This window comes from Arvicanthis niloticus, chromosome 22 (genome assembly GCF_011762505.2).
Source record: "Arvicanthis niloticus isolate mArvNil1 chromosome 22, mArvNil1.pat.X, whole genome shotgun sequence".
NCBI classification, from domain to species: Eukaryota; Metazoa; Chordata; class Mammalia; order Rodentia; family Muridae; genus Arvicanthis; species Arvicanthis niloticus.
The window spans coordinates 23593378-23614960 of record NC_133429.1 but is presented as its reverse complement, the minus strand read 5'-3'; the positions used below and the strand labels follow the sequence as shown (position 1 = coordinate 23614960).

General features: G+C 38.7%; 1 long non-coding RNA gene across 8 annotated transcripts in view; it reads left to right on the top strand.

Annotated features, from left to right (window-relative positions):
• The first annotated feature begins 2765 nt into the window (after positions 1 to 2765).
• LOC143436134 (uncharacterized) overlaps positions 2766 to 21583 on the top strand; it is a 76457-nt gene continuing 57639 nt past the window's right edge. For 7 of the 8 annotated variants that reach the window (XR_013106342.1, XR_013106339.1, XR_013106340.1 and 4 more), the window contains exons 1-2: positions 3124 to 3261; positions 3620 to 3880. This is a non-coding gene — a long non-coding RNA (uncharacterized LOC143436134). Of the gene's footprint in view, positions 2848 to 3123; positions 3262 to 3619; positions 3881 to 21583 lie in introns of those variants that run through there. The other variant, XR_013106345.1, reaches the window with a different exon arrangement.

Below are 21583 nucleotides of genomic sequence, written 5' to 3'. Positions count from 1 at the left end.
CAGTAGAGATGTCATCTTCAATGCATCCTTTCCTATGGAGTACCACCCACAGCAGCTTCATGTTGTATATGTTCCATTTTAAACTAAGTTGCTTATTTCACTGGATGGATCCCAAGAGAGTGTATAAAGATTATAGCAGCAACTGTATTAACAGTTCTGCTCCAATCTTTCAGGTTTTCTTTTGGCTTTTTTTTTCAGCACTCTGCCTCTATTTTGTTTTAATATTTTAATATGTAATTCATTCTCTCTCTGTGTTACTGATGGCCTCAGTGATGCATATTTGTCAGAGTTGAAGAGCTAGCCTGCCATACTAGGGAACTTGAGGGGCCAGTAGAAAACATGTTCCTCCCAGATAGTGTCAGGGATGTTCTTGCGTTTCCCCCTTTTATTGAAAACAGGTGTTTTTGCATACAATATATTTTGATTCATTTCCCTTCTTCTAAAACTTCCAAGATGCTTCCTACCTCTTCTCCCATCCAAATCCATACTAATTTGTTCTCTCTCCTTAGAAAACAGACAGGCATAATCACAGCACAGGGAGACAGAGACAGGTGGCTCTCTGAGTTCAAGGCCAGCCTAGTCTACAGAACAAGTTTCAGGGCAGCCAGGGTTACTCAGAGAACGCTGTCTTGAAATAACAAACAGAATAAGAATAAGCAAGCTCACGAAGACTGATGCAGTATGCACAGAGCCCTCACTGGTCTGCAACAGATGTGGGGCCAGTGCTGAGAGAAGTGGACAAAGGTCCCCATCCCATCTGATTGGATTTAAGATCTACACCATGAAATGGAATCCATCTCTGACACTGATCATGGGGCCAAGAACCTGTGAGCAGATACGTCAGGGACCTAGGGGAAAACCAAATACTACTATTCTGCTAAAGAATCTTAGCAATAAAATGACTCGTAAGGGCATTCTGCTGTACTCACAAATCAACAAACAAAAAATAAAATATAGTGAAATAAGATAAAACAAAACAGTCCAAGTGATATAAGGCAAAAAACAAACAGAAGAAAAAAAACAAAGAAAAAGCACAAGAAATATACACAGACACACACTTTCATACACATAGAAAGCCACACACACACACACACACACACACACACACACACAGAGACACATCTTGTAAGTTTAAAAATATACCCTAACCAAACATGATATGGTAAAAAACCTCCAAAGACTCTATGGAATTCATTTTGTGTTGGCATTTTTCTACTGGGCATGGGGCCTACCCTTATGAATGGCTTGTATCTCCAGGGAAACTACACTGGAGAACACTAGTTTTTCATTTGTGAGGGCTTAGCAGTTGGAATAGCTTCTGAGTTAGGGATGAGGGCCCCTAACCACTTCTCTCAGTGCTAGGATTGCATCCCGTGCAGACCAGCGTGGGCTCTTTGATGCTGCTTCAGTCTTTGCTAGCTTCCATGTGTGATAACTCCTGCTGTGGGTAGAGTACCGAGTTTCCTGCTAGTTTTTAACAATCTTCTCACCTCCTCTTCCACAGGGTTCCTTGTGCCCTGAGGAGAGGGATTTGACCCAGACATCCCACTTAGGGCTAAGTGGTCCAAGATCTCCCACTCCCTGCATATTTTCTGACTGTAGATTTGTAAGAAGAAGCTCCTCCTATGTTGGTTCTTTTAGCAGAATAGTAGTATTTGCTTTTCTCCTAGGTCCCTGACCTATCTGGTTACAGGTTCTTGGACACCCAGGCAGTGTCAGGAATGTGTTCCATTTCATGGCGTGCTGTAGGTCTTCTGTTCAGAAAGTCTTTTCCTATAGCAATGAATTCAAGGCTATCCTCTACTTTCTTTTCTGTCAAAATCATTGTATTTGGTCTTACGTTGCGGTTTTTTTTTTTTTTTTTAAAAAAAAAAAAAACAACTTGAAGTTGAATTTTGTGTAGGGTGATCAGTGTATATGTATTGGCGATCTTTTACATGTATTCACCTAGTTTGATGCCCACTATTGGTTGAAGATGCTATCTTTTGTTCCGTGTTGATTTATAGTTTTTCTATCAGAAATCAGGTATGGGTAAGTGTATGGACTCATGGCTATGTCTTCAACTCAATTCCATTATGAATATGCATGTTTTGTGCCAATATTATGATGTTTTTATTACTATAACGATGTGTAAAAATTATAATCAGGGATGTTGATCCTTCCAGCACTTCCTTTATTAATCAGGATTGTTTTAGCTCTCTTAGGTTCTTTTGTGTTTCTGTATGAAGCTGATAATTGTCCTTTCATGATCTGTGAAAAAGTATGTTAGACATTTGGTAGGGAATGCATCAAATCTGTAGATTTCTTTCGGAAAGATGTTTATTTTTACTATAATGCATCCATCCATATCATGAGGGAAGTTTCCATCTTATGCCATCTAATGTTATCTTCTTCAATGTCTTAAAGTTTTTTATCATATATGTTTTTTTTTTTTTTTTACTTGCTTGGTTAAAGTCACCTGAAGATATTTTATATTATTTGAGGATATTGTGAAAGGTATGTTTCTTTGATTTCTTTCTCAAAGTTGGTCACTTGTCTATAGGAAAGCTACTGACTATTGTAAGTTAACTTTGTATCCTGCTGTTATGCTGAAAATGTTTATCTGCTGAAAAAGTTTCCTGGAGGAATTTTTTAGAGCTACTTGTGTATACAATCATATCATCTGCAGAAAAAAATGATTTTGTTGTGCTTGTTCATGAGCCCCAAAACACCACCAGGGAACTGATTCTGATGCAATCTCACTAGGGTCTTATTATTCAAGTTCAAGCTTGGTCTCACTGCTGTTTCTGACGCAGCAGAATGGAAACATGAAGCACTCAGCCCCGTTTCAAGCAAGCAGTTTTAGAGGTAAGCAAACAAGCAAGGGGGTTTCTAGCCTGCCACACATCTGATTGGAGGGCTACTATGAAATTTTGTGGCCCTTTAAAATAATTAGCTGGTGCTAGGAGCCCTAATTTCTGCTTTCCACCTGATGGGTGGTTGTTAGGAAGTGAAGTGTCAGAGGAAGGCTTGTAACCTGGAGGTGCAGATTTGTTGGGGAGCAACCTGGAAACCGTAGCTAGATGCACGCTTGTTGGGGAGTAACCTGGAGCCTGGTGCTAGACTCAGGTTTGTTGGGGAGTAACCTGGAAACTTGTGCTAGAGAGTTCAACCTTAGGTCAGGTTCTCTAAGATGGAGTCAGAACCCAAGATCTGGTCTCTTGCTCTGACTTCCCTCTTTCCAGTTTGTATCCCTTTACTCTCCTTCAGTTGTAGAGAGAGGTGAGTTAGGAGGGGAAGATCTTTATGATGGCCTGGAGATGGGGGCAGGGAGGGAAGGGAAGCTTCAGTAGGTGGTCTATTGCACAGCTAGGGAGGAGACAGAGATCGAATTTGGATCAAGTGCAGGAAGCCTATCTGTTTCCCTGGTCAGAATGCCAATGGATTCATTTGTAATAGTAGAAGACCCGGTTCATCTTGGCTCAGTTATTTTATACAGTTTGGGATGCTTGTATTCAACAAAAATCCGAGATTAAAACATTTTACAGCTAAAAGTTGTTAAAAATAGTAATTTATAATATAGGGCATATTCAAACATACCCTCCAAAGTTTTCCTTTTTTTTTTTTTTTTTTTGAGAAGATCTCAGGTAGCTCCTCCCACTACATGCTCTACAGCAGAGGATGACTTTGACTCTGATCATCCTGACTCCACACTCTGAGTGCCAGTCATCATTACAAAGCATGTACCGTCACACTCACTTTTATTTCCCACTAACAAGAAGAAATGGTCATAATTTCATTCTTCAGAAAAGTCCTACTATGCAGAAGCCAATATGGACTTTAATGTTTTACTTCTTCAAGAATGTATGATTTCACCAAGTCTCCTAGTGAACACACCCATGTAAGTCAACTTCATAAAATTTGCTCTTCTGTATGTGTGTGAGTTTACAGGGTTAAAATCCTTCTAGTGTTTGACTTTGAGAACTTCTTTGCCTGCCAAATCCTATAAACATCCCGAAACTATGGCAATTTGGAAGACTAATCAATCTTCCCACCTTTCGTAATGTACAGCATGATAATTATGGATAATTTTTTAAATAACTAAGTTGTAAGTACATAGTTGAGTTCAAAGGGGATAAATTTGGGGATAGAAAAGCTAGTTATCAGAAAGCATGAGGAATTTTATAGCCAGTATGATAAACTCTTAAATTACTCAAAGAAATCTTTGACTCGATAAAAAGGCTTTAAAATGGTTGATTTGTTTCATCTTACTCTGCTTTATTCCACAGTTCCCTGTCTTAATACATATGTATATCACACACACACACACACACAGAGGCATATACACACATGTACACACACACACACACACACAGAGGCATATACACACATGTACACACACACACACACACACACATGCACACACACATGCATGAGCATCCCAGAAGACTTTCTGTATCCAAGCCTGCTATACTTATTTCAAATGACATTATATCGTGTCTCTATTCTTACATAAGCACTTTCTTGATCTCATCAGAATTTGCACTGTGAGCTAAACAATTGTTTATTTATTATACATGTTACTGCAGTTATAATGGCATAATCATTTGTGTTTATAGTGGTCCTTATATATTACTTTTAAGAAGTAGGAACTTTTCAGACTTGAGTGAGTTCTTATTTTTTGGTGTGAGCTACTGCCAGACAGATTTCCATAGAAGTGACATTTTTTGACAGCCTAACTAGCTCTTTAAAGAAATGTCCCTTAATCTTCATACTGGCCCACAAATCACATAGCAAATTTTCAGTTGTGTATAGTCTTATATGATACATAGAATATCATATGTCACATGTTGTATTTGTGGTTATTTTACTTCTGATCATAAAATATCATTTCATGCCCTTCTTGGTCTTTAATATGCTGTTTTTGCCTGTGATGGTGTATACTTATTTTTTTTCTTTTAATAATTGTATTACTGGTTTTTTTCAGAAAGCCTTATACATGAAAGAAATTTTCTCGTTCTTAGAATTGTTACACTTCACAAAGAGCAGAAAATATTAGATATATCTCTACTCTGTAAAGAAAAGAAGCACAGAAATGGCTTATAAAAATCCACCAACTATTTTAGGACAGAGGCAAGAACTTGTGGTTATTTCTAACAAGCTTATTTCTAGTTGGACTCTAGGGATGAATAAAATGTTTTCCAAGAAATCTCTGCATGTCTACATTTATAGCATCTACTTGACATGGAGATTCTTGAATAAGAAAATATACAAACTGGCCTAGGACAGTGAGTTGCTCGGCTACACTAAGGATGTTGTTAATAGCTCCCACTGTGATGATTTACAAACTTGTTGGTATCAGGGTCTTTCTATCAGAATCAGACAGATGACAGCCCATTGGTTACATGGTCCTTCTGTTTTCACCTGGCCTTAGGATGGAGTTGTGCAACCCAGTTGCTTGGGAGCTTGAACTGGGATGTTACAGCTTCATCCTGGGCTTGGGCCTTCATTTGACACATGACCTTGACTTTCATTAGATGGAGCATGAGACTCTTAACAATGTGGCTAATACAGACAAATTGATGGAGTTATAGCTACACTCTGGGATTTTGGACTTTGGTACTTTGGGCTTTATATTGAAGGCCCTCATCTTCTTCTCACCCTTCTGGCTGTGTATCTGTGTTTCTCTGGAAGTGGAGGACTACTCCCACGCATGTCCTTGTGATCAACTTAATGATCTGGATTTCTTGATAACTAATTTTAATAACATTTTTAGGACTGAGTATATGTGTTGTTCTTGGACCTGTTTTTCTCTGTGCAGTGACTCAGCTCTCCTGAGACTAAAGAGAAAAAAATTCTTGTATTAAAACTTAAAATAAAATCCAATTACATACCTAACTATATTTGACAAAAGCAACCCAGAAATATTCCAAATAAAGGAGGGAAGATATTTTATTGGGTAAAATAAGCCAAGGTAGCAATATTAACACCAATCCAATTTCAATATGTAAATAATTAAGTTGAAATAGAACAAAATCAGACCTGATTGCATAAATAGAACCAATTATTTAAACCAATTGTGTGTGTGTGTGTGTGTGTGTGTGTGTGTGTGTGTGTGTGTGTGTGTTTGCCTGGAGTTTATGTCCACTACATGAATACAGGAACCCACAGAGGCCAGAAAAAAAGTGTTAGGGACCCTTGGGTTATAGGCAGTTTTGAGCTGTCATGTGGTACTAGAAACTGAACTCAGTTCCTCCTTACAAGCAACCAGTTCTCATAATCACTGAGCCATCCCCTTGGCCCATGTAAAGAAATTTTATTTGCATATTGCTTTGCTACTCAAATACTATAATTTAAAAACTCTTATTCTTCTCTACTAGTCATTCAAATGAGAAAAGTTTTTGTCAAACTCTAAGGTATATTTACTCCATAAGCAGTTATTAAACATCTACTTAGCTAAACAGCATAAGTATAAAAATACAGATATATATGACCCCTTCCCACCGACTTGAGCCTTATCCACGTGTGAGAAGAAGACGGAGAAAACATACTTTGTTTTCCCATTGTTCTCCTCTGGTTTTAGCTGACTAAATTGTTCTAGATTCTTGTAGGGGTTTTATTGTTATATTTTCTATTTTAATGCTTTAAAATATTGTAGTTTACATTTTCTAAATGCTATTGTTAAACTTACCAAATTGTGGGAGAAGAAAGCTAAATAATAAATATTTTCTCATATTTCACTCACACAAGCCCTCACAGGAAGCATGAAGAAAGTTTGACAAGAACTTTCCTACTTTTTACGAAGAAGCAAAAGAATAAACACTATATTTTAATTTCTATGCTAATCAGTCCTTGCTGTTTTAATTACCATTCTTTTTCTTATTTCAGAGCTAACTCTAAAATGTAGTGACAAACAAAACAGCAGAGAAAACTGTAGAAAGTCTTGATTTGGGACTCCTTTTTATCATGGAAAATAACAAAATACCAGTCTTCAATTCTTCTTCCTTCCAAACATTTGGAAATTGTTATCAAAATGTGATATGGTGGTGAAAACAAATGGGAAAATGGGTCAAGGACTTTAGTTAGGGAGAGGGATGTCAGGTCAACCTAAGAAAAGAGGAAAAGAGGGAAAAATAACTTCAGAAGTGTTAAAAAGTCCTAAGGAATCATTTTTAAATTTACCTAAGATTATATAGAACATATGTAAAGTGTATGAATATCTACATCCTTATACAGTTTAAATGACATTGTGCTAGATGGACTAACTATAGTACCCCTTGAACCCAAGAGCTATAGACTATTGAACAAAACACCTAGGATGAGATGTGAGAAGCTCCCTTTTGAGTTGTTGTTCATGGAAGTCTAAGAGACTCCCAAAACAATATGGACTATTGATATTTCCCTTAGTTGACTCCCAGAGGTTGAAAGTAAGTCCCTGTTGCTGAAGACACCATGCACTTTGGACAATATATAGCCTTAAAAAGCTCATCCTGAGGTCTTGTTTCCATAGTACCAGATGATGGTATGCAAGCTTCCAAGAGAGGGAGGCAACTAATGGTGCTACCCACCTTTGTGACATCTATGATCCACAACAATGACCAGCATTGCAAGATGTCCCTAAGGGTGAAATAGTGACCCTCATATATTGGTGGTAACTAAGAGCTGTATAATTGGACTTAAGGCCTGTTCAACGGAAGGAAAATTGTGCCTGATTCCATACTTACCCAATTTCCCATAGCTACTGAGGTCATCAACTGTAGAAATAAATTTCTTCCACAACCTTATTAAACCACCCACCACTGGGCTGGGGAGATGGCTCAGCAGTTAAGAGTACTGGCTGGTCTTTTAGAGGTCCTGAGTGCAATTCCCAGCAACCACATGGTGGCTCATAACCATCTATAATGAGGTCTGGTGTCCTCTTTTGATGTGCAGGCATGCGTGCAGGCAGAACATTGTATACATAATAAATAAACCTTTAAAAGAACACCCACCATCATCAACGAAATTTTACTTTGCAAAAAAGGAGAGCATTATAGAAAATGATAGCCAGTCAAAATGCAGTAAACAAATGACTAAAGGGTTCCTGGCTCCAGTTGATACATTTGTCATACAATCATTGCACCTAAGTATTGGGGAACATCACAGCAGGGGGATGAAAGAGCCAGAGACCCAGAAATCTGTTATGAGATTGTGTCTCCTAGAAATGACAAGGGAGTATCAGTCATGAGACCTCATCAATATACCTGCCTAGTCAAGATCTGAACAAGTAGAACATTAATAGACATGTTATTATTGAATTGAAAAAAATCTCATGGGACCCATCCTTAGACAATAAACTCCTGGTAACTAAGAGTTTCAGAAACTGGAAGAAATAGTTATCCTCAAGCATGAGAACCTGAAAATTAGTTATCTAACTCTAAGTAGTCATCCCTGAAATCATACAACACAAGTAATACTAAACTGACTGAGCAGGTTATATTTATATATTTATGCATTTACATATATAGGTATATATGTACATGTATACACATATGTAACACAAAAAAGAGACCATGAACTTGAGAGGAAGCAAGGAGCAAGGAAGAAAGGCAAGAAGAAAATAATGTATTTACATTTTTACATCAAATGAAAATTTAAATCATAGTATGACCTTTTACTTCAAATCAGAGTATCAGCTCTTCTGAGAAATAAATAGTTAGGAGACAGGTAAATAGAAAGTTTCAGAGTTGTTAATAGATCAAATTCTGATTTTTAGATTTTGTTTTTTCAAATTAGAAGGATACATTTTATTTAATCTTGGGAGATATGGCCTTTTAATGTCTTCTTTCTGGAAGTCAGGATTGGTCCAACTCTGTATTTTTAATTATAAAGAACACAATTATGTCCTTAACAAAAGTATGTGCTAAATTAAAGGGATATGCTTATAATCCATTAGGAAAACTTATAAATAGCAAACATGCAAATATTTCAATTCATCATTAGAGAATTCTTTTGAAGCCTTAAGGAAGGCACCTATTATTAAGTATATTATTACTTAAAATATCCCAGATAATAGAAAAAGAAAAAAAAGAAATTAAATCTTCATAACAACAACAACAAGAACAACTACAGGTCAAATTCAGTATCACTCGAAACCTGTAACACATTGTCAAACACACTTCACCTGCCTATCCCGGGAACAGTACAGTATCGTAGAGAAGAATTAATTTCACAAACAAAGGGTTTAATTTTAACAATTCTATTAGCGTCATTTCCTTAATAATAGTCAGAAGAAAGAACTTTACTCATTTTTCTTCAGGTCAAAAAGGCATTCGATACATCTGCCAATAATTACTGCTCCTATCTGATTATGACAGTCCTAGTAGGATAACTGTCAAATCCACAAGAGTGGTCTGAGGAAGATTCATTGTGGTGATATAGGTGACATGAAGGTCTCAGCTACCAGCCCAATCCCAAACACATCTCTTAAATAGTGTATTGGATTCCTAATGTCTTAGTCAGTGTTCTAATACTGAGAAGATACACCATGGGCACTGCAGCTTTTATAAAGAAAAGCATGTAACCACAGCTAGCTTACAGTTTCAGGGGTGTAGACTACTGTCATGGCAAGGAGCATGGTGGCATGCAGACTCTCATGCTGGAAAAGTACCTTGAGAATTTCACACATGGCTTCACAGACGTAAGGAAAAAGAATGACACTGGCCTGCTTTGAACTTTTGAAACCCCAAAGCCCAACTACAGTGACTTACTTCTCCCAACAAAGCCATACCTATTCCAATAAGGCCATACCTATTCCATTAAAGCCACACCTATTCTATCAAGGCCACACCTATTCCATCAAGGCCACACCTCCTAATCCCTCTAAAGTAGCACCACTTCCTTTTGTTGTTGTTGCTTTTTGTTGTTGTTTTTGTTTGTTTGTTTTTTGAGACAGGGTTTCTCTGTGTAGCCCTGGCTGTCCTGGAGCTCACTCTGTAGACCAGGCTGGCCTTGAACTCAGAAATCTGCCTGCCTCTGCCTCCCAAGTGCTGGGATTAAAGGCGTGCGCCACCACCACCCGGCATAGCACCACGTCCTAATGATCAAGTATTCAAATATATGAGCCTATGGGAGTCATTCCTATTCAAATCAACATGTCTACTGTGCTTATGGCAGTCAAGAAAAAGTGGGAGTACATGAAGCCTTGAGATCCCATGATGAACTGTAGCATACATTGGAGCCTTGCATGGTAAACATTACCATTTGAATAATGAATAGATTTTACTTCCTATAATAGAAATGTTGTTATCCTACCCCCAAACCCTCCAGATATGTTCTGCACTTCTGCAAGAACATGCTAATGATACTTCTTATCTGCCTTACTGTTTCTGTCTATGCCAACAACTCACATATTGAATCTAAAAAAAAAAAATCTTGTTAAGAGGAACACTTCTTCATTGCTGATGGGACTTCAAGTTGGTAAAACCACTTTGCAAATCAATCTGGTGGTTCCTCAGACAATTAGAAATAGTTCTACCTGAAGACCCAGATGTACTACTATTGGGCATATACCCAAAAGATGCTTCAACATATGACAAGGACACATGCTCCATTATGTTTATAGCAGCCTTATTTATAATATCCAGAAACTGGAAAAAAACAGATATCCCTCAACAGAAGAATGAACAGAAAATGTGGTACATTTACACAATGGAATACTATTCAGCTATTAAAAATAATGACTTCATGAAATTCCCAGGCAAATGGATAGAACTAGAAAATATCATCCTGAGTGAGGTTACCCAGACACAAAAGAAGGCACATGGTATGTACTCACTGATAAGTGGCTATTAGCCTAAAAGCTCAGAATACCCATGATACAACCCACAAACCATATGGAGCTCAAGAAGAAGGAAGAGCAAAGTGTGGATGCTTTAATCCTACACAGAATGGGAAACAAAATAATCACAGGAGGTAGAAGGAGAGAGGGAACTGGGAGGAAGAGAGGAGGAGGAGGGAAAAGGGAGAGGCAGGATTAGGTATTAGAATTGACAGGAGAGAAGTACAGAGCATTGGGAAATGAAATAAAAATATGTAGCAGTAGTGAGTGAGGAAGTAGGGTAGCCACTAGAAAGTCCCAGATGCCAGGGAAGCAAGAGGCTCCCAGGATCCAACAGGGATTACTTTAACCAAAATATGCAACAAAGGGGAGATAGCATCTGTAGAGACCATCTCCAGTAGATGAGCATGATGAGGAATGGGGTCACTCATCCTTTTCAAAATTGTTAACCCAGAAATGTTCCTGTCCAAAAGAAATATAGGGACAAAAAATGGAACAGAGACTGAAAGAAAGGCCATCCAGAGACCAGTTCATCCCATCTGCAGACACCAAACCCATACACTATATCAAGTATAGAACCATACCTATACTATATCTTCCTGTACCAGCAAGAAGCACTTGCTGATAGGAGCCTGGTATGGCTGTTCCCTGAGAGGTTCTACCAGCATCTGACCAATGCAGATGCAGATATGCACCACCAGCAATCGGATCCCAATGGAGGAGCTATGGTAAGGACTGAAGGGCCTAAAGGAAGGGAAGAAGGATTCCAACCCCATAGGATGAACAATATCAACTAACCTGACCACCTCGTTCTCCCAGAGACTAAACCACCAAACCAAAGAACATATATGGAGGGATCCATGGCTCCAGCTGCATATGTAGCAAAGGACAATATTATCTGACAGCAATGGGAGGAGAGGACCTTGGTCTTGTGGAGGCTTCATGCCCCAGCATAGGGGGATGCTTGAAAGAGTGAGGTGGGAGTGGATGAGTGGGTGGAAGAGCACCCTTATAGAGGCAAAGGGGAGGGGGAGAGTGTAGATGGGATGAGGGCTTGAGGAGAGGTAAACGGTAAGGGGGATATCATTTGAAATGTAAATGAATAAAATGATTAATAAAAATATATGAATGAGCAAAATTGAATAGAAAATATTACTAGTTCAAGAAGCACTTGAAGAAAAGCAAGCAATAGTCAACCATCATCTTTAAAACAAGTGAGAAGTCCTGTTTCAATTAAAATTGTTAATGTCTTCTCCAGGAATTCTGATCAATCTTTCAGCACCCATTTTTTGCTTTTGTTCTTTGTTTGGACATTGTTCCTAATGTCCTCTCTTCTTCCAGTGTTGCCTCATTCAGCCTCTTTCCCATGCTTTAGTTACTTTCATGCTTCCTTTGCAAAGCTGAAGCTTTCATTTACTATTCCCAACATTTTTAGCGGTGACAAATTTTAAAATTAACATTCACATCTCCTTCACACTCCCTGGAGTTTTAAACGTAAGAGCCACACTCCTCCCTCTTCTCTTAAGAAACATTGCAGAATGCAGAAGGTAGAGGGGAAGTTTGGAATAAGAAAAGAAAATGTCATGGTTTACACTCCCTACCATTTTATTAATCACTTTTCATTCTTAAATAAGATTTATTTTTCTATTTTATTCATGTGTATATGTTTGTGTGAATGTGTGTCATGTGTATGTGGGTACCAGTGGAGTATAGAAGAGGTAATTGGATCCCATGGAGCCAAAGTTGTAGGCAATTGTGCGTCAACTGATGTGGGTATTGAAGATTGAATTCTAGTCCTCTGGAGAAGCAATTCCTTTAACCTTTGAGTTATCTCTTGATATATATAGACAGTTTCATAGACGTATATGGACATATTCATATTACTGATAATGTATTCAGATTACCCTATTAGTCACACCCCTTCTCATCTTCATTCCATTCCTACTAATCCTACTTCCTTCCTCTCCCTTACAGTCTCTTTTTCAGAGTTATTTTTGTAATCAGTTAGTCTAACAAGGACCAATTTTGTGATCATTAGATTGGAACTATCTATTGGAACCTGGTGGGGACACAACAGTAGACAATGACCTCTTCCATCCCTGAGTCTATTGTTAGCAAGTAGTTGAGAAGGAAGGCATAGAGTCCCTGGAGTCCCTCCTCCATCAGTGCCTGACTATTGATGGGGTTGTTTTCATACAGACCCAGCACAGGCATCAGCAGGTACTGTGAATCTGTGGTAGTGAGGGCTATCTTGCCCAGAATACAACACTTCTCAGCTCTTCTTCCTATGTTTAGATTTTTATATTCTTTTTGACCTGTCTTTTTCAATGTACTCTGAGTCTTAGAGGAGCTGAGATAAATGTCTTATTTAGGGCTAAGTACTTATTCACAGATTCTCCGAGCCATGAGTTTCTACATTCACTATTTCATGGGGAAGACAGGCTTCTCTGGCTATGGCTTACAATATTGTTGGTCCTTTAGTAGAAACAGGAGTATTTAGGCAGCAGTTTGGCACTTGATCAATTTAATCAAACAACTGTATACTGTTCCTCCCAAAGATACATGACCTCTCCTTACAAGAGTTTTTGATTGAGTTTACACTAGCAGGCATTGATTCCTTCCTTTGAATAAGACCTCAGGTCTAATCACAGAAAAGCTGGTAACCCTTATAGCAGTAGGGCCACTATTTGAACAAAGGAGCACATCATTCCTAGAAGGCTGGTACCATAGTTTGTAGGATTCAAATTTGGTTCAGTATACCCTTACCTTAGTTGCTGTAGTTCTGTCACTAGAGAGACAATTGTAATATAACACTCATCTGCTCATTACATATTGTATGAAAAGAGCACAGTTAAGACCAATAAATTTGATCAGGATAATTTACCCCAGCTATCAGCTACTGATACTTTCTCTTGAGAGATACACAACTAAGAAGAAGAAGAAGAAGAAGAAGAAGAAGAAGAAGAAGAAGAAGAAGAAGAAGAAGAAGAAGAAGAAGAAGAAGAAGAAGAAGAAAAGAAGAAGAAAAAGAAGAAAAAGAAGAATTTATTTTCAATTTGAGAAGTTATTTTTGTTACTTGACATTTTTTTCTTGTCTTTGTCTTCTAATTTCAGAGTTCACTTAATTATACTTGGGGAAGTAAATGGATAATAGCCATTTTTATGTTGGGACTGGTTATTCTAACTTGTTTCTAGGATCCCTGGTAGGAAATCAGCACTGGCAGATGATTCATTTCTTTCTACAGAAGGCCTCCAAAGTGAAGTATTACATAATGAATCTATGAATTAAATATAGTTAAATTTCTAAAAGATAAATAAGTACATTCTTGTGGGGAAACTCGGATAATTGAGGTCGAAGACCACCATTGTCCAGATAGCCTGCTGTGGCTCAGCTACACATGGAGGATTGTCTTCATTGGCAGGGCTTCTTCTCTGACCTTGTCTTGGGAGTTCAAAAACCCCACACCTCTACCTGCAGAATGTCATATAGCCTAGTTTAAGGTTACAGGATCACTTTTCTCTCTCCTGATAAGAACTCATTTGGCTAAATTCCTGAAATGCTTCTCCAAACTAATGAGGCATTTCAGTACCCTAAGCCTTAAGCCAATGGGCTTTGCCCATGTTGGGTGTTTCTACTCACCACCCCCCATCTCTCGAAATTATATAAGCCTCATAACATCCCTAGTAAAGTTGATCTGCCTCCCTGCAACAAGTGATAAGCACTCACAGGGCATCCAACCCTTTCACCCCCATCTGTAGTCACTGCTCCCTTTGCTGGATGGATATTGGCCAACAATCCACTAGGGCAGAGAAAGTCACATGTCCTAATATACAGATGTAATTTCATGGTTTTAAAATGGAAGAGAGAAGTGTGTAGAAGAATGAGGAAGAGGAATGAAAGCAAAAGGAGAGGAAGAACAGGAGGCAGGAAGGAAGAAGTGTAGCTGTTTTTTTTTTTTAACTTTGTGGGTTCTACTTTCTTCCATCCTTCGCCACTCCTTAGAATATAAGAGGAAGAAAAGAAATGAGCAGAAAATTTCCTCTAGGATCAAAGCAGGGAATGTCCCAGCTGTAACAGCTGTAATACATTTTTTTAGGGTGTCTTGTAAAGAAATTATCTATTCCTTCTTTTCCTGCTGTTTCCTCTATGTCATTTGAAATCAAATTTCCCATTCTTCCTAGTTTCACATCTGGGTACCACTTGTAGCTGAACTTTGGCTACTTTGTGGATTTTTCTTTCTTCTATCATTATCCACCTCTTTTCTTCCACCCTTTTAACCCTCTAACACTAGATAAGAGAGAGGAAAGAATAGAGGAGGGCAAAGGGGGCAATGTTATCATTAGACTACTTTCTGCTTCTAGTTCCTTGGTGGAAGTTTTGATCTTTACTGTCACATTGTCTAATCTAGTCTTCTTCTTGTTTCTTCTTTGTTAATGACTACTTAACAAACTGTGACCAATAGCAACCAACAACCAACCAACCAACAATCCACAACCTCTCAGTGTCCTAGCATTTCTATACCCTCTGAAAGGTCTGCAGAATTCCAAATGTCATGTGATCACAGAAATTATCTGCAGCTGGCAAAACCACACCAGTGCTAAAGAACAAGGGAAACCATAGTCAGTTACCGTGGACACTCTGAAGAACCCCATATCCTATACCTGGAATTAAAATGAAAACATATTCCCATAATATTTCTGTGTTTTTTAAAGAAACTGAAATCCTAAAATTGTCACTACAAAGAGAGAAGAAAAGAGGGAAGATAGACAAGAAAAGATTGAAGGATAGGATGAAAAGTTTCACAGCAAGACCTTTTGCCTATCATGGTACTGTTATCATCTCCTGGGAAAGACCAGAGACTTAGCTTCACATGACACCACTATGTTTATCAACAACAATGGGGGCATGATATGTATCCAGTGATTAGATGTTGCCTGTTAGAAAAAAAATTAGCTTGAAAGTATAGAAGATATATGAAAGTATTTTTTGTTTTCTTCTAGAAAAATCAAGCTCTATGAGAACAATAGATCTGAAGTTACGCAAAAAGAGCATGCATCTTTCATGAAGTTACAGCAGCTAGGAAAAAGAAGAAGGCTGTGCTAGTTTGAAAGGAAATGGCCCTTTTAGGCTCATATATTTGGGTGCTTGCTTGGTCTCTATTGGTGGAAGTGTTTGAGAAAAATTAAAAGGCATTGCCTTGTTAGAGATGTGTCACTGGGGACGGTCTCTGAGGTCTCAAAAGCCAATGCCATTCCCAGTTAGCTTTCTTTTTCTCATGCTTGTAGATCAACATGCATGCTGTTACATACTACTCCAGCATTATGCCTGCTTGCCTGCCTGCCTGCCTGCCTGCCTGCCTGCCTGCCTGCCTGCCTGCCTGCCTGCCTGCCTGCCTGCCTGCCTGCTTGCCTGCTTGCCTGCTTGCCTGCCTGCCTGCCTGCCTGCCTGCCTGCCTGCCTGCCTGCCTGCCTGCCCGCTTGCCCGCTTGCCCGCTTGCCCGCTTGCCCGCTTGCCCGCTTGCCCGCTTGCCCGCTTGCCTGCTTGCCTGCTTGCCTGCTTGCTTGCCTGCTGCCATGGCCCCTCCAATGATAACCAAAGAATCTAACTTTCTAGCACTATAAGCCCCAAATAAATGTTCTCTTTTATAAATTGGCTTGGTCATAGTATCTTCTCACAGCCATAAAAAAGTAAGACAAAGGTCATCATTTCCTAGGAGCTGGACCCATGTGACATGGTGTGAGCATCAATCAGCCCACGAGTTTGCTGACTGTGCTTGGAAATCCACAAGTTAAGAAAAAGAAAGATCAAAGCAATGTAATTCATGAGTCAGAGAATTTTGCTTTTCTTCATCACTAATGGTTTAAATTCTGCCCCCCCCCAAACCATTTTTTGTCATGTGTTATTTTCAAAATTAAGTGCTCATAGAATGTATTATGTCAGAGTTGCCTCAAAAATATAATCGGGACACACAATTGAAATCTAGTCAAAAGCTGACTGGGTAAATTAATAATGGGTCAATGAAATAAAAATTAGAATGTTGACCTTGGGAAGAGGCTAAAGATGTGTAAATAACAAAAAGTAGACCAAGTCTCATTAATGAGAAGCCTTCTTTTGTCCTTGAATAAAGATACATGAATACATCTTTTGTGAGAGAAATAGATGCTAGGAAAAAATAGGAAATTGATTCCTCTTTTGTGAAGAGAGAGAAATGAGAAGGTATTTCTATCTTACAATCATATCTAAACATTTACCGTACACATAACAGGATGCAGCCTTACCCTGGACATCTGTATCATTGACTCCAAGATTAGGGAATATAACATCAGAACCGGCAGAAAGAATGCAAGAATTATAAGAAGGGTAAAGTGTTGGAGAGGACTGTCTTCTAAGTATCATGCCTGTTACACATTTGAACTCTCAGGAACTGAGATTGGATCCATCAGCACAGAGGGGAGGATAACTTCATAAAGTCTCACTCATCTGAGAAATGTGTACAGTCAATGGGTTCTTGTGGAAAGAGAGACATTTTCTTTAGTGGTATAGCCACTGAGAAGGCGCTCATGTTCCTATAATTAACACAAGTTGAACTCATTGGGACACACAAAAAAATAATAGTAACAGTAGGACAAAGAGGAAGCAAAAGAGGAGGAGGAGCAGGAGGAGGAGAAAAAGGAGGAGGAGGAAGGGAAGGAGGGAAAAAAGGAAGGAAGGAAGGAAGGAAGGAAGGAAGGAAGGAAGAGGCAATCAATGGGGAAATAGTTGGAAAGAAAAAAGGAATTAGCAGGGTTAGACAAGATAAAAGAGGGCAATTGTAAATAAACACAGTCAATATATATTACTAACATCTATGAAAAATATTATAATAAACCCATTATTATGTATAATGTGTGAGTAAAAACTCTTTAAAGTATTTAACAAAAATGAGTGAAGATATGTAACAAACCTTCACAAAGACTAATAGGCACTGGATGTGGTGGTTTAGACTGTTCAGGACAGATATTGAGGTAGCATTGTGAATTCAAGTCTTGCCTGGGACACTTAATGAGTTCAGTGCCACCCTGGACAACATAATGAGATTTGGTTTCGAAATAAAAAGTACAAGAAAGGGCTGGAGAGATAGATAAGAGGCATAGCAGTTGTCTAGGATGCACAAGGCCTCAATAGTCTAATGGGGATTCAGAATAAAGAACTGAAAATATTTAATAGCAGGATAGCCTAACAGATAGTAAGCAAAGGAGTACAGAAGATGCTATGAAAAACAATTATTATCAAGCCATGATTTTCAATAGAAAATTTAACTTCACTATAAGTGTGTGATATAGGTTAAAGGATTTCAAAATACTTCCTGAAGATATTATAAAAGGCTTCCTTATGGTGACACGTGAGCCAGTGAGGGGTGGTGAGGGGTGAGCAGGATATGATGGCTCATGAAAAATAAGTCAGGTGGATCTGACAGATCAAACAGTGGAAACAAATTTGTCAACAAACCTGCCATGAACATAAAATGCTATGTATTGTTTTGATGACTAATCATGGTTCTCAACTTGACTACATCTGGAATTAACTAAAAACCAAGCAGCTGGACACACACCGGTGAGAGTTTTTTCTTCTTTGAATCGTTTGAAGTGGAAAGACTGACCTCAAATCTGAAATATTTGAGGTAATAGGACCCACCCTAAATCTGAGCCACACTCTCTGGTGAATTTACATAAAAGGACATAAAAGAAGGTCTCATTTTGGTTTCAGCTCACAAAACCCTTATGGTTTTACTTCAGGCATACATTACCTCCTCTGCCCTACATCATAACTTAGTTCAGAGGGATATTGATCATCTGTTTCTTCCATAAGACATCACATTGATCACCTATGTTGGTGATATTGTGCTGATTATACTAAGTGAGCAGGAGATTAGAGCCACTTTAAACTTGTTAGTAATGAACAAGTTAACCCAATCAAAATTCAAAGGCCTTCTACCTCAGCAAAAGATTTAGAAAGCACATGGTATAGAACATGCAGAGATATTCCTTCTAAGGCAAAGAATAAATTATTGTACTGCCCAGCAACATCACTACCTAGATAAAAGCATAATACTTAGTGTCTTAGTCAGGGTTTCTATTCCTGCACAAAACATCATGACCAAGAAGCAAGTTGGGGAGGAAACTTACACTTCCACATTGCTGTTCATCACCAAAGGAAGTCATGGTTGGAATTCAAGCAGGTCAGGAAGCAGTAGCTGATGCAGAGGCCATAGAGGGATGCTACTTACTGGATTGCTTCCCATGGCTTGCTCAGCTTGCTTTCTTATAGAACCTAAGACCACCAGCCACAGGGATGGCATCACCCACAATGGGCCCTCCCACCCTTGATCACTAATTGAGAAAATGCCTTACAGTTAGATCTCATGGAGGCATTTCCTCAAGGGAGGCTCCTTTCTCTGTGATAACTCTAGCTTATGTCAAGTTGACACACAAAACAAGCCAGCACATTTAGTGAACCTATTTGAATTCTGGAGACAGAATATTCCTTACATTGGTGTTATCAGCCAACATACCAAGTGACTAAAAAAGCTACTACCTTTGACTGGGCCCTGGATCAGGAAAAGACTCTTCCACATATCCAGGCTGCTGTGCAGGCTGCTCTACCTCCTTGGACAATACAATCCAGCAAATCCAATGGTACTTGGGTTGTCAATTTCAAATAGTAATGCTGTTCAGAGCCTTTGGCATGTTCTTATAGATGAATCAAAGAAGAGACTCTTAGAATTTTGCAGCAAGACTCTACCATCATCTGCCAATAATTATTATCCCTTTGAAAGACAGCTCTTGGCCCACTATTGAGCATTAGTGGAAACTGAACATTAACAATGGACCACTAACTTATCACCTGACCTCAGCTGTCCATCATGAACTGGGTTATTAGATGACCCATTCATTATTAGATGGATGTGAAATATATCTGATTGAGCACAAACAGGCCCTGAAGGGGATAAGCAAGTTACTTGAATGCCTACCAGCTTCTACTCTCATTAAAATGCATTCTGTTCCCATGTATACACCCATATATGACCTCTTCGAGTATATTCAATGATTGACTGAAGAATAGAGAAGGACCTGCTTTGCTGATAGTTCTGCACAGTATGCAGGTACCATCCAGAAGTAAACAGCTGCATTTTTATAACCCCTTTCTAGGGCAACACTGAAAGACACAGGTGAAGGGAAAATCCTTACAGTGGAGAGAACTTTGAGTGGTACACATGTCCATATGTTCTGCTGAGACATATTATCCACTATGCATAATTATCTACTAATTTATAGACTGGAGCCAATTGATTGCGTACATGGTCAGAAACTAGGAGAGAACATGATTAGAAAATTTATGAAAAAGACAGCTGGGAAGAAAATACATTGTGATTGTTCTACCATGTCAAGTATAACTATGACCTGGGTATTGTTTTAACTTGAAAATAAAGCATGGCATAAGGAGATATGATTGTCCATTAGGTTGACAAGAGGTGGCCTTGTAATGGCTGTCAACTTGACAATATCTGGAATAAACCCAAACCCAAGTAGCTGGTCACACCTGTGAGGGAATTCTCTTCATTGGATCTTTTGAGATGGGAAGACCAAGCATAAACCCTAGTGATGTGATGTAGGAAGACTTACTCTAAGCCTGTATCATTGGAATCAGAAGACTCATTATAAATATGGTCCACACATTCTGGTGGCAGCCAGTATGGAAGGCCAGGGAAGAAGGAAGCTTGTTGTCTTTTGTCCACTTTGCCTCACTCCCAGTTTCAAATTCATCTAGGTTGTGGCTGAGGCATTCCTTCCCTGTTATTAGAACCTACTTCTTCAGGACTCTCGAATATACTAAAAGCTGGCTTTGACATCCAGCCTCAAGAGCTGAATAGCTATCAGATTCTTGGCCTGTTAAGAGGCAGTAATCTTTAAACTAGCTGGACCACAGTCTGTAAGACAAATATATAATTTCCTCCCCAAGTTGCTTTAGATCATGATGGTTTGTCACATCATTGGTAACCCTACCTAAGACAGTTGTCTTAACAAGGACAAGTGGGGTGATAATGTTACCATGCACAATCAGCTACAGAATTTGAAAAGCCATTTGAAGTGGTTAAACATTTGCACTTATTTCTGTAGCCAAGGAGCCAAAGTAATTTAAATGAAGGAACAACTCTGTTAGTTCCATTTCTGGTTTTCATGACAAAAATACCCTCCTAACAAGTGCAATTTAAGGATGGGTTTACTTTTAGCTTACAGTTTGAAGGTATACTCCATCATGGTGGGGAAGGTATGGTAACAAGAGCTTGAGGTAGCTGGCTGGTCATACTGCAAAGTAATAGATGAAATGGAAATAGATGAAATAGATGATGATCCTCAGCATGCTTTCTCTCCATCCCATTTTATGGCATTCCCCATATTTATGGTGGGTTTCCTACCTCAGCCTAATCTTTAGAAATGATAGTGTCCAGAGTCTTGTCTCCTAGGTGATTCTAGGTCCTATCAAGTTAGCAATAACTAAAAAACACATTCTCCATTCCTACTTTGCTCCCTGCATCTTTACTTACTTCTTTTCTGAGCCTATGTGCCATATATAAAGTGACCTGGACTCAAAACACTGTTGGAAGAAATTCCAGGAAAGACAGAGTTGCTGAGGGTCAAAGGCATAATAACAAACAACCTAGGACCAAAAGAAAATGGTTGTAGAAACAAAGAACAGAAGACACACTTCCAAAGTGTTAATTAGAATTCAGTTAGTAAACAAGT